The sequence below is a fragment of the Chrysochloris asiatica genome, unplaced genomic scaffold (genome assembly GCF_000296735.1).
Source record: "Chrysochloris asiatica unplaced genomic scaffold, ChrAsi1.0 scaffold00022, whole genome shotgun sequence".
In the NCBI taxonomy this organism is placed as follows: Eukaryota; Metazoa; Chordata; class Mammalia; order Afrosoricida; family Chrysochloridae; genus Chrysochloris; species Chrysochloris asiatica.
The window spans coordinates 15,061,737-15,080,391 of NW_006408540.1; the positions used below are offsets into that span (position 1 = coordinate 15,061,737).

The 18,655-nt window shown below is 40.4% G+C and overlaps 1 protein-coding gene and 1 pseudogene across 2 annotated transcripts in view; both read left to right on the forward strand.

Annotated features, from left to right (window-relative positions):
* DGKH (diacylglycerol kinase, eta) overlaps positions 1–18,655 on the forward strand; it is a 251,394-nt gene that overhangs the window by 3,999 nt on the left and 228,740 nt on the right. The gene's annotated exons all lie outside the window — the stretch shown is intronic.
* Positions 6,831–7,797, forward strand: LOC102828601 (annotated as a pseudogene).

The window sequence follows — 18,655 nt, forward strand, 5'->3', positions numbered from 1 at the left end:
TCTCGGCTCTCGGTTGATGGTCCTAGAGACCTCCGCTCCTAGACTGGAGAGTTAATCACTCCCTTCCTTGCTATAAATTAAGTTTTAGCTTTTTGATTTAAAAAAATATTTTTTTTAGCACTTGCATTTAACTACAATTAGAGATAATAAATGATCATTATATGAAATGTTACTTGCATTTCGAATGTAACTATTGAATTTCAGAAATTTTGCCTTTTGCAATAGCTCATATGTTGGCTCCACATAAGTTGATCCATCAAAATTTTCATAGATGAACCCCCTGAGATCGGGGCATAAAACTGCTGCTGAGACAGGTGTACCACAAACTACCTTCTCCACCGCCCCACAAAATCCTGACTGTTCCTTTGCCATAAACTTTATCAGTTACATCCTTTATCAGAATGATGGGGGAGGGAGCAAAGGGACAATGTATAGAATGAGAAGCACTAACTTTGATGAACTTTTCGCTTCCAATCTTGGATTATGATCTAGTGAAGAGTTGAATAGAAAGGATCTTTAGAAAAAGATTTTCTTATCCCAATATGTTGTTAAGTGCTGGGGAGTTGGTTCCTGCTCATAGTTGATTCTGACTCATAGTTGGTTCTGATTCATAGCAACCTTATATAGGAATTCCAAGGAGCGGCTGGTGGGTTTGAATGGCCAATCTTGCTGTTAGCAGTCCAGTGCTTACCCTATAGCGCCACATCAGGACAATGGCTAGATCTAGGCAAGGCATAGGATTTCATTTCGTGTTAGTGTTTTGGTAGGGCTAGGGTTAGTGTTAGGGATAGAGATTGGGCTAAAGCTAGGAGTAAGGCTTGGTCTAGTTTTAGGGTTACAGTTAGATTTATTTTATTTATTTTCTAGAAATCTAGTTTTCTACTTCATTTGGAATTTCTGTAACTACATTATTCCCTATTTTTACTTTATGTCTTTTTTTGTTGTTGTTGAAGACTAGTACGTCTGGTTCCCTATTTTCAGTCTTGTAGGTTTGTTTTGGGAGTGTGGTGACTCCATAGGGTAAGCATTGAACTATGAACCACAAGGTAGGTGATTTGAGCCCATAGTCCCTTTGAGGGAGAAAGATGAGGCTTTCTGCTGCTGTAAAAATATTTAAAAGCCTTGGAAACTTGATACAGTTTTGCTATGAGTTGAAACCCACTCCATGACACTTAACAACAACAACAACAACAGTTTGTTTTACTTTGAATATTTTTTTATATCTGGGTTGAGTTCTAAGTGATATTGTCATATTTGTTACTCTCAGGTTATTTTCTGCTGTTGTTGGTTCTCTGTCCAAAGAACTCCTTTTAGTATTTTTTGTAAGGTTGGCCTGGTTATTACAAATTTAAAAAATTTCTGTTTATCTGAAAATGTTTTAATCTTGCTCTTATATTTGATGGACAGGTTTTCTTGGTGTATGATTTTTGGTTGGCATTTTTTTTTTTCTTTCATGGTTTTATATATGTCATCCTATTGTCTTCTTGCCTGCATGGTTTTTGCTAAGAAATCAGCGCTTAGTCTTATTGGTTCTCCTTTGTAGTTAACATTTTGTTTTTCCTGAGCTGTTCTCAGTATTCTTTCCTTGTATTTAGTTTTGAAAAGTTTGATTATAATATGTCTTGGTGATTTATTTTTGGCGGGGGGCATGGAGTCTCTCCTGTTTGGAGTTCGTTTAATTTCTTGAATGGCTATCTTTTTCATCTTTCATGATGTTAGGGAAGTTTTCTTCCTGCAAGTCTTGGGCAGTTTTCTCTTTCTCGCTCTATTTTTTTGGGTTCTTCCTGTTTTGGAATTCCAATCATGTGGAAGTTAATTTTCTTGATAGTGTCCCACGTAAATCTTAGGATTCTTCAGATTTTAAAATTCTCTTTTCTGAGTGTTCCTCTTGAAGGTGATATTGAGAGATTTGTCTTCCATTGATTCAGTTAAACTTCTGGCTTTCCATTTGATGTTTTTGTTTGGTTTCAAATTTTTCTTTTATTTTGTCAGTTCTTGTAGTGTTTTCCTGAATTCTTCTAAGATTCTCTCTACTCCATGCTTTAGTTGTTCTTTCTTCCAGTCCATTGAAGATAGGTGAATAGCATTCTTTTAAATTCCTTATCAAGTAGTTCTGATACCATTTCTGGGTACTATATCTTCTGACTCGTAAGTTCTGATACTATTTCTGGTATTACATTTTATGACTGTATTTTGGTCCCTTGTTTGAGGCACTGTGTCCTGTTTCTTTTTGTAAGTTGAAATTGTTTTCTCTAAGACATTTTGGTGGTGTTGAATGTATAGTTAAGTGATGATTGTCCTGGTCTGGCGCTGTAGGATAAGCACTGAACCTTACGATTAAGGTTGGTGGTTCAAAGCTACAAGCGGCTCTTCGGAAGCCCTATACAGGATCTCTATGAGTTGGAACTGACTCAACGGCACTTACCAACAACAACAATGTTGGTGTGTTCTCAGACACCACCTGTGATTGAGACTGGAAATGTGAGTGCAGTTCTCTGTTCGATGTTTGTGTAGTATGGGTCAGGGCAGTTCACACACCTTCAGAAGCAGGAGCAGCGCCCCTGGTGCCCAACTCCAGGCAGAACCGAGGCTACTGTGCAGGCACCTGTCACTGGCCACTCGGTTGGCTGTCTGGCCATGCCTCCAGCTACCAGGAGGGGATGGGAACAGGGAGAACTGCATGCCCCCTAGCCTCTAAACCTCCTGTGCCGCAGGCTGCTCTATGGGCCACGTAGTTCCGCTACAGCTGACAGCCTCCACAGTTTTCTTCCCTCTTGAAGCTCCTGTTCAGCTTCCTCTTCCAGTTAGGACTCGATCTACCTCTTTGTCCTCTCCTGTTAACCCAGGGTTCCAGGATCACTACCTGTAATTATTTCCCTTGGTGTCCCGTGTCTTTGTTGTAGAGGGTAGGCTCAGTGCATCTGCCTACTCCACTATCTTGCTCTGAAAGTCTAGCAATTCTTGCTCTACATTCTGAATATATACCAAGGTTGTGATTACTAGTGGCTTCTTCAAATCTTCAATCCTGGTTGAGTGTGAAACACATACAGTACCTTTATGTATCTCTTTATAAAACATTTATACATAGAGAAACAAAGGACACAAGGAGCCCTTGCAGTACAGTGGTTAAGCTTTTGGCTTCTAACTACTAGTTCCGTGATTTAAAATCACTAACTCCTCCTTGGAAGTAAAATGAAGCCATCTGTTTCGTAAAGATTTACAGTCTCAGAAGCCCTACTTAGGTTTGCTGTGTGTCAAAATCGATTCAGTGACGGTAGATTTGGTTCAGTTTTATACAGAAGGCCTACAGCAGAATGAGTTGCACATGGGTATATAATGCTTCACGTATGAAGGTAAGTCAAGAAGTATTGCTACTGTGGTTCTAATTCACACATGCACAGATTTAACATGAACAGAATGTGTTTAAACAGTTCTCTGCAATCAGTAGATGCCTGCAGACAAGTTTTCTCAGCAATGCACTTGCCATAGTCTTCTTGGATGCCTTAAAAAAAAAGAAAAGGTCCAATCAAAACCGTCTTCTGAGGCTCTCTGCGGGCTAGTTAAATTCAAGGTAGTGGGGTCATTACAGAAGACTATGACAACTAGTTTTTGGAATTCCAAAGAGATCATCTTGTTAAATTTTCTCAGTGGACATGAGACAAACATGGGGCTTATTAATAGAGAGAAGTTTTAAGAAAATGGAAAATTGCATTGGCAAGGACAAGACAAGTTGTGCCAAGTGATTTTTTTCATCATAACAATGTATCAACTCATTTTTGTTTAATAAAGGTTCCTATGACTTTATAGCAATACTTTTTTATTTGCCTTCTTATGCGGATATTATCATTAAAACATATCAAACCAAAACCTAATCCACTGCCATGCTGATTATTGACCCTGGTTAGGGTTTCTGAGAATACCAGAAAAACGTTGACTTGTGCTTTATTGGCTGTGCAAGGGCCTTCAGACTGTGTGGGTCATACCAAATTATGGCTAACAATGCGGAGAATGAGAATTTCAGAGCACTAAACTGTGCTCATGAAGAACCTGTACACAGACCAAGAGAGGCAGTCATTTGAACAGAACAAGGGAATACTGAATGGTTTAAAATCAGGAAATGTGCGTGCCAGGGTTGTGTTCTTTCACCGTATTTATTCAGTCTGTATGCTGAGCAAATAATCCAGGAAGCTAGACTATATAAAAAAGAATGTGGCATCAGGATTGGAGGACGGCACATTAACAATCTGTGATAGGCAGATGGCACAATCTTGCTGAAAGTAAAGAGGACTTGAAGCACTTGCTGATGAAGATCAAAGGATACAGTCAGTCATTAGTGTGGATTGCAACTCAATATAAAGAAAATGAAAACCCTCACAACTGGATCAGTAAACAACAGCACCATAAATGGAGAAAATGGTTGAAGTTGTCAAGGATTTCATTTCACTTGGGTACACAGTCAGTTCTCATGGAAGTAGTAGGACATCAAATGGTGCATTGCATTGAACAAATCTGCTGTACAAGATCTCTTAAAAGTGTTAAAGAGCAAAAGTGTCACTTTGAGGACTAGGGTGACCCAGGCCATGATATTTCCAGTCACCTCAGATGCCTATGAAAGCTGGAAAAATGAATAAGGAAGACAGGAGAAGAATTGATGCATTTGAATTTTGGTGTTGGTGAGGAATATTGAAAGAAACAAATCTATCTTGGAAGAAATATAGTCAGACTTCTCCTTAGAAGCCAAGATGTTAGGAGGGACCAATCCTTGGAAAAGGACATATGTGTAATAAAGTACAAGTAGTTGTTGTTGTTAAGTGCCATCGAGTCACTTCTAACTCATATCGACCCTGTATAGGATTTCCAATAACCTTGTGGTTAACAGTCCAGTGCTTATCCTACATTGCCACACCAGGACTTCAATAAAGTAGATGGTCAAGGAAAAAGAGGAAGGTCCCTAACAAGATGGATTGACACGGTGGCTACACCAGTGAGCTTAAACATAGCAACAATTGTGAGGGTGTTGTAGGACTGGACAGTGTTTTGTCTTGTTATGCAGAGTTGACACCTAACAACAACAGCAACAACAAATTATTCCTGTGTCTTGTCTCTCAGAGGAGGAGGATTTTGCATTCAGATTTATTCTTACAGACAATTCCACACTATTTGCTGAGAATGAGAAATGTTTGAACAACACTAATATTAACTCAGACCGGTTTGAATTTGAAATCAATGTGGAGGTGGATGTGTGTTTTCTGTTGGCCCGGGGGGTATTGCAGTCTTTCATTTTACAGGGAATGACCAGAGGAATCTTGGTCATGCTTGAATACTAAGATTGTTCAGTTATCTTAGGCCAACAGTCATAAGCCAAACAATTAGGAACATTCTCCAATGGCTTTGTCTGCCATTAAATCATCTCAACTGCTTTCTGGAAGATACATGGCTCAAAATTAGCTTCTTATTAGATTTTTTGTGTTCCCCAAGTTCAAGACTATTTACATGATATTTATATACTTAAATTTTTGAATGGCTGTAAATGAGTATTTTAAGTTAATTTCAGTATACTTGAACTCAGGGAAGAAATTCAGAATTTTTTAAAGTACTGTATCTGGATAAAGATGTATCTTTATCCTAGTAAGAAAAGATCAGTGATCAAGTTCTGACATTCTTCAATTAGTAACTTGTTTTCAGTTTAACATGACGGATGAATAAATCCTGTACCTTTATGATAAGGCAATATATAGAGATAGAGATTTGTATTTTTCCTTGCTTCATGAGATGTGATTTGTGAAATCAAAACATCTACTATAAGCACTAAATGGAGTAGAACTAAGAAAGAATTGGTCAGTGTTTTTGTTTTCACTTTCAAATTTTTGGGTTATGATGGCTCACAACTACACTTAAAACAGAACTAGAATAGATGAGAACGTATTTAAAACTTTTAGCCACGTTTCTGGCGGAACCATTGGGATTGGGTAAGAATTCTAATAGAATGGAAACAAAAACATGGCCAGAAATGTGATACGAAGTGACAGTGGGTGAAGTGATACTGACAGAAACTCAGCATGATATGGGAGGCAGGTAGAAACATTTACATTTTGATAGGTGATGAGCAGGCAGATATCTTGAATAATAGGAATAGTTAGTATTCATCTAGGGCAGAGAGATCTGCTAAGTCTTTCTATAAAGATCCAGATAGTAAATATTTTGGGCTTTGCTGACCCTAAGGTCTCTGTTACAACTACGTAACCGTGCTGTTGTAGTGTAATAGAAGCCATGCTGTTGTTGTTAAGTACCATGGAGTTGGTTCCGAATCATAGTGACCCTGCGCAGGGTTCCCAAGGCTGTAAGGCTGTAAGTCTTTACGAGAGCAGAAAGCCTCATCTTTCTCCCGCAGAACTGCTGGTAGTTTTGAACTGCTGACCTTGAAGTTGGCAGCCTGACTCAACCACTACACTACCAGAGCTCCTTAAAAGAAGCCACAGACAATACTTAAATGACTGTGGCTATGTTCCAATAAAAGTTTTAATTTTAAAAAGAGGAACAGTGATATTTGAATTTCCTATAATTTTCAACATGCCAAGAAGCATTCTTCTTGAGTCCTAATGAAAAGGGAGAAAATTCAGAATAGAATTTCACAATATTATGGAATTCAGAATTTCTACATCCATGGAGACAGTGAACCTCTTAAATAATTGTCGTGAGATAATCTTTAAACCTTAAACCAAAAATATCCCTGAAGTCTTTTAAATTCCAAACAGTAGCCTCTCTGATCCACACTGTTAGACAGGCAGCTACAGGTTCTTTTGCAGTCCCAGCCGCATCCCTGAGACAGGATGGTGAAGGTCGGAGTCAACTGATTTGGCCATGTTGGGTGCCTGGTCACCAGGGCTGCTGTTAACACTGGCAAAGTTGAGGTTGTTGCTCTCAAGGATCCCTTCATTGACCTCAACTACATGGTTTACATGTTCCACCGATGGCAAGTTCACCGGCACTGTCAAGGTTGAGACCAGGAAGCTTGTCATCAATGGGAAAATCATCTATCTTCCAGGAGTGAGATCCTGCCAACATCAAGTGGGGTGATGCTGGTGCTGAATATGTTGTCCACCGGTGTCTTCACAACCTTGGAGAAGGCTGGGGCTCACTTGAAGGGTGGTGCCAAAAGGATAATCATCTCTGCCCCTTCTGCTGATTCCCCCATGTTTATGATGGGCGTGAACCATGAGAAGTATGATAGCTCCCTCAAGATTGTCAGTAATGCCTCCTCCACCACCCCTGGCCAAAGTCATCCATGACAACTTTGTCGTCATGGAGGGACTCATGACCACAGTCCATGCCATCACTGCCACCCAGAAGACTGTGGATGGCCCCTCTGGGCAACTCTGGCGGGATGGCCGTGAGGCTCCCCAAAATGCATGCCTACATCTACCGCTGCTGCCAAGGCTGTGGGCAAGATCATCCCTGAGCTGAATGGGAAACTCACAAGCATGGCCTTCCATGTCCACACTCCCAATGTGACTGTCGTGGACCTGACCTGCCGCTTGAAGAATGCTGCCAGGTATGATGACATCAAGAAGGTGGTGAAGGAGGCATCAGATGGACTCCTGAAAGCATCCTGGGTTACATTGAAAACCAGGTCGTCTCCTGTAACTTTAACAGTGACATCCATCTTCCACCTTTGATGCTGGGGCTGGCATTGCACTCAGCGACCACTTTGTCAAGATTGTTTCCTGGTACGACAGTGAATTCGGCTACAGCAACAGGGTGGTGGATCTTAGGGTCCACATGGCCTCTAAGGAATAAGAGCCCCCTGGACCATCAGCCCCAGCAACAACACTAGAGGAAGATAGAGGCCCTCCGCTGATGGGAGTCCCTACCTCACTCTATCCCCCCTACACACTGAGAAGCTCCCATCCTCATAGTTTCCATCCAGACCCCCTGGAGAAGGACAGGGGCTTAGAAAGCCTAGTCTTGTCATGTACCATCAATAAATTACACTATCCAGCCAAAAAAACCCCAAAACAGTAGTTTGCTTAACTAGTGAAAAGTGCCTGCTTTGAGCATTGTGCTCTTCTAAGAACTACCTTGTTGTTATTTTTAAGTGCTGTCGAATTGGTCCTGACTCATATGGACCTTATATGGAGTTTCCACGGAGCGGCTGGTGGGTTTGAACCTCCAGCCTTCAGGTTAGTAGTTCAGTGCTAGTTTTACATAACCACTGCAGAGTTTGTTGTTGTTGTTGTGAAGTGCCATCGAGTTGGTTCTGACTCATAGTGACCCTGTATAGGGTTTCTTAGGAGCAGCTGGTGAGCTTGAACCCCCAATCGTGCAGTTCAAATGGCTTTGCATCTGGCGCATTAACCCACAGTGCCACACCAGGACTCCCTTAGGTGCTGCTAAATGCGATCAGCATTCAAGGGTCCAAATAAAGCTAGATTTCAATCCATTTGAAAATCTCATCTCTGTAGAACGTTTTATTTTTAGTTTGGTTTGCGTCTTTGCTTCCATTTTAATGTGGACTAAATATAGACTGGAAACTCTGACTCTTGGTACAGTAATATAAGGTATACCAGCTTTCTTTCCTTTTGGATTACAAGGTAAACGTGATGTCCCATTATTAAAGATAAAAGGCATCATAAATAATGTACTAAGCCTGCACATATAACTTAAGATGCATTATTTGGAAGTATCTAAATTTAGAAAGCTTTCACTTAGCTTAAGATTGATTGCATGCTTATTACTGTGATGGGGTGGGTGAATGGTTATATGAAACTATTGTAAAAGACTGGGGGCTTCTTTCTGTTTCTGGGGTTCAGTTGGATTTGTTAGACTTTACTTACTCAGGAGAGCTGTGTTTATAATAAAAGGTTTAAATTAAAGTGAGTTTGTTGTATAGCTAAGCATAGACCTTTGAGAAAAAAAATACCTTCTTAGTACATTACAGTTTCCTTGGCAAATTTGTGGGGCTTTTTGGATATTGAGTGTTTTTCTCTGTGATTATTGAGTCACCTGAGAAACACATTTGTATTTTTTAATTTGCAAAACACATTTATATTCTTTATTTACAGGAATTAAAATTGTCAACAAACATTATTGGAAATAATTTTTATTTAGGGTACTATGTGCCTTAGTTGCTTGCTTTAAAAAAAATGAACACGTATAGTAATCATTCTCTCCCATTTTGGTAGATTAATAAAAATGCTTCTTTTTATGGAGATATTCAAAAGATTGTTAAGTTCTTGCTTTATACCAAGTGTGTATGATTAGCATTGTCATGTATAGAGTGGGAATCTGAAACCTTATCACTGTGCTGTTTGAGTACCAAGACTTTTTCCAGCTGCTAGACTGTAATTTTAGAGTCTTGGTGTGGTGCTATGGGTTAATGTGCTGGACTGCAAAGTTGGTTTGAACTGCAAGGTCGGCTCTTCAAAGCTCACCAGTTCCTCCTTGGAAACCCTATACAGGGTCACTATGAGTCAGAACAACTCGACAGCTCACAATAACAAAAACAAAGAATGTGATTTAGTTTATCTTTTAAAAAGTGTGCGGGCATTCATTTCAGAACTGTAAAAATACATTTCTATTTAGCATTTTATTGTTTAAAGAGCAGCATGTACGCTATTCATGATCTTATTTAATTGTTGCAGAAAACTACAAATGATAAAATGTAGACTGAGCTTGAATATCGTGCCCAAATGCAGTGCAATGGGCTTCTCTCTAAACAGTGTTTTTGGCCATGGGTTTAAAATTCTACCAAAAATGATTGGTTGGGCCATCATCTGTCTTGAGGTTTGTCTGTTTTACATACCACACAGGGATTGGCCAGTTTATTGTGCAAATGGGTGAATTAAAACCACCTAATAGGATGAGTGACCTGAGGATTCTTTGGTTTGTGTTATGTTGGGAGGGCTGTGCCTTGAAATTGATAAGGAGCTGGTATATAAGCAATCAACCACACAGAGGTTTTCAGTGAGAGGCAATGGGAGAGAGAGGGAATCCCCTAATAGAGCTTTAACACTGAATGTGGCGCAAGATGGATAAGAAAGAGCAGCAGAAACTATGGGATCAGCTAGCAGCAATGGTAGGCTTGCTAGTTAGAGAGAGATTGCTGAGTGCCTGTGGTCAGGAGGCTGGCTGGTGGAGCGGGTGCCTCTGGGCAGTCAGTGTTTGGCAGAGGTAAAAGACTTCAGAGGCCTGAGAAGGCCCAGTGACAGAGGCAAAGCCCAGAGAAGCACAATGGTCAAGAGAAGGACCACCATTGGACGTGACTGAGAGAAGGGTCTGCTGGTGTGGCCAAAAGAAAGGCCTGTTTGTGGGCACAGTCTCGATAGAACCTGAGAGCTGTCTTGGTTGGAAACTGTCCTGTCTCCTGTCTTCTGAGTTGTTGTCTGTTACTTCCCTACTCAATCACCTAATCCTGAGTATACTCTGTGAATTCTGTGTGGTTGCCGAAACATGATAGAACCCAATAGCGAAGTGTCGTGGGGGGTGGGGTGGAGTGTACAGCTGTGGTCAGAAATGGTGAAGAAGTTAGACAGTGATAGTATGTGTCACCTCCCCTTCAGAGAATCCAGCTTTGCACTAAACCTGATTCTTTTCCTTCAGGAATTTAGGTAAATTCAGATGCTAGCATATACGAAGGTGTAGTTAATTGACAGAGCTAGTCCTGGTTTGGTATTGTGGGTTAATGCACTGGACTGTAAGGTCGGTTCAAGCTCACTAGCCACTCCTGGGAAATCCTATACAGGGTTGCTATGGGTCAGAACCTACTCAATGGCACTTAACAACAACAACAGAACCCCAAAGCACAACTTCTAACTAATGTACCATTATGCCCAGGCTCAGGAGATTTTAAAGGGACCAGCTTCATACCCCTTGATTTTAGTAATGTGTTTACGCCTTTGATTTAGAAATTTTACATTTAGAGTTTGTACAAGTACGTACGTAGGTATGCGCTCAGCCAGCCTCGCTACCTCTCTCTTCTCTCCCCTGCCCTTTTTCTTTTCCTTTAAATTTGCCTTCCTCTTCTTCTTCCCTTTTCTCTACACTCGCCCACCCTCAATGTGTTTAATCTGTGAGTGTGCCTAATGTCAATGCTTTCTTTGATTCTGTTATTAGTGACAAGTGTAAGAATGTACATTTGAAAAGTAAATCTGGAATAAAATATTCAGCTTAAACATAATATTAATTTTAAATAATTTACAATTAGCAAAATCATTAAGTCGCTTTTTAAAACATCTTCAGAAGGCATAATTTAGAATTAAATGCTGGGAGGTATCTAACTCTTCACATAAGTTTTCAAAGAGAATAGTTGCTTTCACATTTCTAAGGTAGAATACTGTTTTTATAAGGTCATGATATAACTTTAAAAAGAATTATGTAACCTAATTTTCCATTTGACCTATTAAGACATATTTGAGGGGAAAAATATGAGTAAAATTTATTTTTAACAAGCTGAGGAATGATAATGACAGTTTTAGGCCTAATTTTCTCCATCTGATTTGTTTATTTAGATGAAAATGGTATAAGAGCATATATCTGAGCAGACATACTGTTTTAAGTTGAATTACTCATACAACGATTGTACTTTGTTTGAAATTGTATAGTAGTATATATACTATTTGACATATATACAAAGGTAAGTCAAAAAGTATTGCTACTAGGGCTCTTGTTCGTACATGGAGATTTTTTTTCCAGACATGATGTGTTTAAACATGTCTCTGATCAGTGGATGGCTGCAGACACATTCTCTCAATAATACACTTGTCTTAGGCTCCTTAGGAATGGCTTCAAAAAAAGTCCCATCAAAACAGTGTCGTCCCTCAATTTACAATTGAAAACTTAAAGAGAAAGTGTGTGGGGGAAGATAGCGTACCCACTGAACAGTTTTCATCTTGTCTAGATGGGTCTGCTGAAAAGAGATGGGGATAAAACTGTTATGATTCAGTAGTGAGTAGTTGTTATCATAACTAATTGGGACTGTCACAACTGTAAAGGTAGAAATTTTGTAACAAAAATGTGGGAGTAGTTAATCTTAAAGTCCAGAAACAGAAGACCATAGGACCATCAAGGGAGAAGAGCACAAGTGAAATGCGGGACCTTATCCAGAGAAGCAGCGACACCAGAGATGGAGGCAGAGATGGGGACATGGAGACAGGGAACAGCTGAGGACTCTAGACTCATGGAAAGAGAAGGAAAGAGCTAGTGGCCAAGAGGCAGACTTGCAGAATGTAGCCTTTGGTACTTTGGTGTCAATTATTATATATGCCTGAGTGTTTAAAAACAAAAGAGTTAAAATGAATATAGAGAAATACTGTTAAACTGATGGTACATTTTGTTGTTGTTGTTAGGTGCCATCAAGTTGGTACTGACTCATAGTGACCTTATGTGCAGCAGAATGTAACACTGCCTGATCCTGGGCCAACCTCACTACTGTTGCCACGCTTGAGTTCATTGATGCTGCCACTTGGCCAATCCATCTCGTTGGGGGGTCTTCCTCTTTTTCTCTGACCCTCTACCTTACCAAACATGATATCCTTCTCCAGTGATATCCCTCCCTCCTGACAATATGTCTGAAGTTTGATGATACATGGAGGGTATTATAATCATTGTAATGAAAAAAAATTATATGATTCGTTGAATGTAAAACTGATGATCTGCCCTGTAAACTTTCACTCACTTCACAATAAAAACTTAAAAAACAACCAAAACCCAGTGGCTTCCAAGGGTAGATCTTCAGGGCCACTTAGTTTCAAGGCAAGAGGTCGGCTCTGAAGGTTATGGGGACTGGTTTTTGGTTCTCCACAGGGGAAATCTGGGTAGATTTTCTCACAGGGCACAGGATGATCATGAGCACTTAGCAGGAAGAAGTTTTCAGAAACTTGAAAAATGCACTGGTGAGAAAAAGGCCAGGAAGATTACACCGAGGGAATTTTGTCCATCGTGACAATGCACCTACAGACTTCTTTTTGTTCCCCAAACACAGAGAACATTTAAAGGATTTCTATTTATTTTGTAGCAATATTTTTTTACTTGTATGTAGTGCGAGTACAAGACAGTACAGTAGGAGCATGGTGTGGTGCTGCAGGACAAAGCAGTGGGACCAGAAGGACTGTTTGAACTGCAAGGTCAGTGGTTCGAACCCACCAGCTGCTCCTCCGAAACCCTATGCAGGGTTGCTCTGAGTTGGAATAAACTTGAAAGCACTGAAAAACAACAGTCCGAGGGTGAGTAAAAAAAGTATTGATACAAAATCATGGACACCTTTCATAAGCAAAAATCTCAAGATGTGTGAAGCTCATTATGTCTGTTTGGTGGTCTGTTTCATTAATCTAGTTTCCCTGCCCCTTTTCAGTCTCATCTTTAAGTTAATTGATGACTGTTTAGTTGCATAGAGGTCAAGTTTCCTAAAATTTTTCTTAGTTTTATTATTATGATATATAAGAATCGTTCAATAAGTATTGCCCCCAAATCACAGAAATGTTTATTAAAGAAACATGTAAAAATATTAAGCTGTTGCTCCTCACTGTGTCCACCCCCTCTAGTTCTGTGCATTCTGAAGGTGTTGTTTCCATCGCTCTGACCCTTCCCTGAAGAATTTTGCAATCTTCTATTTACACTAAGTCAAATAGCAGCTTTGCCATCCTCAAAAGGACTCAAATTGTGTTCCTTTTCAGTGTTCTTTGAGTTTTAGGAAAAGAAGGAAGCCTGAAGGGATAAGATCAGGGCCATAAGGTGGACCATTCCAGTGAGTCTCCTAGGAAACAGCTTTGCTAGTCTTGATGAATAAGCAGGTGTATTTTTGTGACGTAAAAAAGAAACTCCATGGCACAATGTTCCTGTTCTGCTTCTCACCAGTGCAGTTTTCCATTTTCAGAAAAATTTGTCCTACTAAGCCATTGCCGTCTTGTGTCCTTTGGGAAAAATCTGTCAAGAATACCCCTTTGGACTCCCCCAAACAGTCACCATAACCCTCTGAGCTGACCTCTCTGTTTGAATATAACTGACCATGCAGATCCCCTGGGAAACCACTATTTTGATTGGACCTTTATTTGAAGGTACACTAATGAAGACTAGCTCTGGTAGCGTAGTGGTTATGAATCGAGCTGTGAACCACAAGGTCAGCAGTTCGAAACTACCAGCTGCTCCACAGGAGCAAGATGAGGCTTTCTGCTCCTGTAAAGATTTATAGCCTTGGGAACCTTGTTCAGGGTTGCTATGAGTTGGAACTGACTTGATGGCACCTAACGACACAACACGATGAGACTAACACAAGTGTACTACTGAGAGAACTTGTCTGAAGTCTTCCACAGAGACTGTTTAAACATGTTTTGTTTGAAATAAACCCAGCCATGTATGAATTAGGACCCTAATACTTTTGGACTGACCCTGTAGATCTATTTTGTGGAAGGTCCCTGGGTGGTGCAAATTATTTGCATTCAACTGTTGTTGTTGTTAAGTGCCATGGAGTCGGTTCCGACTCATAATGAGCCTGCACAGGGTTTCCGAGGCTGTAAATCTTTACGGGAGCAGAATGCCTCATCTTTCTCCCTTGGAACTGCTGGTAGTTTCGAACTGCTGACCTTGCGGTTCACAACCCGATTCGTAACCACTACGCTACCAGAGCTCTCTTACCAATGCAAAAATTGACCTCTCGAACCCACTCCGCAGTACCTTAGAAGAAAGGCCTGATGCTCTACTTCTGTAGAGATGACAGCCAGGTAAACTCTCTGTCACACAAAGGGTCGCATGAGTTGGAATCGACTTGATGACAGTGGATGTGGTGGCTTTAGGAGGTAGTTTGTTGGAGTTGATTCAGTGGCCATAGGTTTGTTTTGTTGTGGAAGTTTGTGAAGTTCATGGTAAAATGAAGACCCATGAATTCAGCTTTAGAACTAGGGCATTTCTAATACCATGTATCTACTCGTGTATCCTCTCAGTTTATCATCCAACAAAATATGGTGTGCCTCGAATATGGTGTTAAGGACAGAGGAGTAAACAAAACAGACAACATATTCTGGATTTACTGAATTCAGGTTTTAATGCAGGCACTGCAGGATAATGCACTGGGCCGCAAGGTCTGTTTGAACCTCAAAGTTGGCGGTTCAAACCTGCCAGCCGCTCCTCTGAAACCCTATACAGGGTCGCTACGAGTCAGAACTGACTTGATGGCACTTACCGACAATAAATATGAAAAGTGGTACAGAAAAAGTAAAACATGGCTGGGAGTGGGGTGGAGTGGGGCATGGGGCATGGGGTGGGATAAGAAGGCAAAGGTCTCCTTGACAAGGTGATGTCTTAAGTATATGAGACACGGAGCCATGTGCACCTTTAGGGGAAGAAGGAGCAACATCTGCTGAGATCTAGAGTCAAGGCATAGAGAGGAACATGGAGGACTCTAGTAAAGGTCTAGTGGTGCAGTGGTTTAAGTGCTTGGCCACTACCAAAATGCTGTTGGTTGGAACCCACCAACCACTCCTCAGCACCATTTCATGGGAGGAAGACCATTTCAGTCTGCTTTCATAAGGATTTACAACCTTGGAATGAGCGCCTATGGGGCAATTCTGTTGTGTCCTGTAGGGTCACAGTGAGTTGGGATTGACTTAGCAGCTGTGGGGTTGAGCTTGAGACTGGAGTGGAGTCGGAGGAATGCAGGTGCAAAGTTGGAAGTTACTTTAAATGTTGTCAAAAGATACGATAGAGAAAAGTTCATGGGTCACCAAGCGTGGATGAGCTTCAAAGTGATTCTCAGAAGGTTAGCGGGGAATTACAGGACTGAAAACAAAGGATAGGTTAAAAAAAAAAAAAGATATAACGCAGTGAAATTCTTCTACAGTGATGAACCTTGGAACATAAGCCATCCGTTGACACTGCCATTTGGAGAAATGTTTCAGTTAAATGTGGGTTCAGTTGAGAAACAGAGAGAAGCAGAATCGAAGTGCAGGGTTCTTTGGAGGAGTAAGGCAGTGTTGGTTTGATTCTCAGTTCTATCTTGTGTTAGTCCTGACCTCAGATATATTGCTTAAAGTGGCATGGAATGCTGTTTTCATCAATTTCTGTGTTTCCCCTATGCTTCCTGGCCCACCATGAGACTCCATGAGACACTTGGCAACTAGGTGGGGCTATGTAACTGAGTTTTGGCCCAAGGAATTTGGGTGGGACAGAATACATCTGCTTCTTGACCTCTGCAGCCATTTGCGGCAATGACTCTCCAAGATGTTTCTTCCTTTACCTGCCAGTTCAATGTAGACTATCTGTGGAAGAGCCTGAAGCCCCAGAGCAGAGCTTTTGGTGTCTACAGTGGATAATGAAACAACAGGACATACACCTGTATTGTGACGCCCCTCAGGTTTAGGGCTTTTGTTGTTGTTGTTGTTGCAGTAGTTAGCGTCCTAACTCAATTTCTCTGGACTTTTGATATCTCATTTGCAAAATGGATATGTTTCCTACCTTGTAGGGTTGTTGTTGAGTCGATACTGACTCATAGTGACCCCCTGTATAGGGTTTCCAAGGAGCTGCTGCTGAGTTTGAACCACCAACCTTGAAGTTCAAACCAACCTTGCAGTTGAGTGCTTATCCTACAGTGCCACACCGGGACTCCAAAAATTCTGTCATCAGTTAGCAGCGACTTGAAATTGTGTACCTTAGTACTTAGAAAAATAGTAATATTTGTACCTTACCTATAATAGGCTAGAACACTTACCTTGAATGTTAAAATGCTTTTTAAAGGGTGCTGAAATGTTAATGCTTAATATAAAGCAAAAATTTTACCAGGCAAACATTATTTAAAAAATGGTTGAGCTATTACTGAAGGCATAATTCTATTATTACCATACATTTTCCAAGTATTTCAAAGGAAGTACAATGAAACAGTAAAAAAGCAAAATTATCTCCTAGTTTTCAGAGGTGTTGTATGTATATGGTTAAAAAATATATATCTTGTTTTGTTTTTCCTTAATCTAAGAAATCTGAACTTTAGAAAATGTCTTTAAGAAAATGAAAGCACCATAAACCAATATTGAATGATATCGCATAATTTGGAAATAGAAAGTTTAGGATTTGTGATGAAGAAAAATTTCCTTCTGAAACTCCAGGAAGTGTGAGCATTATCAATAGCCATTTAGAATAGTTTCCCAGTTGTGGGAAAACATTTCAAGGATAACCAAGATTCCAAAAAAGTAGTAATGAGGATTTAAAAAAAAAAGAAAATTGTATGTAGTTTTGAATCCATAACTACAATTATTTAAAAAAAAAAAAATCAATGTAAAATCCTAATAATTCACTCCTACTGAGAAATGCCTATTATGTTAGCTAATTTAATCAGTACAAGATTTATATATATTTGAGTCCTAGTGTGGCGCTGTAGTATAAGCGCTGGACCAAAAGGTCAGTTTGAACTGCAAGGTCGGCAGTTCAGACCCACCGCTCCTTGGAAACTCGAATCAGGGTCGCTATGAGTTGGAATCAAATCCATAATACTTAACAACTACAGCTATATGTATATGGTGATGGTGGTGTGCTGTGGAGGTTCCGACTCATAGCGACCCTATATAGGGTTTCCCAGGCTGTAAATCTTTATGGGAGCAGAAAGCCTCATCTTTCTCCCGTGGAACAGCTGGTAATTTCGAACTGCTGACCTTGAGATTAACAGTCCGACTTGTAACCTCTACACATACACACACACACACACACACACACACACGTGACTCGATGGCACTTAACAACAACAACATGATATATACACACACAAACACTATCCTTTGTTGAAAGTGCCCTCGAGTCACAATGGTTAAACATTCAGCTTAACCATACAGCTAGCATTCAAACCCACCAGCCATTCCATGGGAGACAGAAGTGGTTGTCTGCGTCTACGGAGTCACAACCTTGTAAACCCTATGGGGCAGTTCTACTCTGTTTTGTGATGTCACTGTGAGTTGGAATCGATTGAACAAGGCTGTAAATAAATCTGAAAATAAACCACAGTGTCCTTCGTTGACTGTTTTAAATGCGTAATAAAATGATGATTTGTAATTTGTAAAGATACCTTTGCTACCATAAGGGCCCTTTGGAGTAATGGGAACCTGTACTGCAGGGGCGGAGTCCTAGCATGGCGCTATGGGTTAATGCATCAGACTGCAAAGTTATTTGAACTGCAAGGTCGTTGGTTCAAGCTCACTAGCTGCTCCTTGGAAACCCTATACAGGGTCGCTATGGTTTGGAATCGACTCGATGGCACTTAACAAGAACAACACTGCACGAGCAGTGAACACAGCTCTGTGTGATGATTTTTGCTAGCGGAACCTTGTTTCTAGAGTCCTGTATTATAAATGTCGTATGAAAACGTTACTAAAAACCAGTGAGCAATTGGAGATGGAAGTGAAAGAATTGACCGTGGACACTTTGGGGTGCTTCCATGGCTCATCTTGAAATGTTCTCTGCTCCATCGCCCCTTCCTCAACTCAGGTTTACCCCTCAGCCCACTACAGTTAGACCTTTGCCTCAACCACTTCATGTAAACTTCCCTTTGAAAAGGTTCCTGATGATTGAATTGCTAAAATCCTGGAATCTCTTTTCAGTTTTCACCCTGTTATGTGTCTTGTATCAAGGATTGTATCAAGATTGACATTGAAATTTAAAGAGACAGTATAGACATAAAACCAAA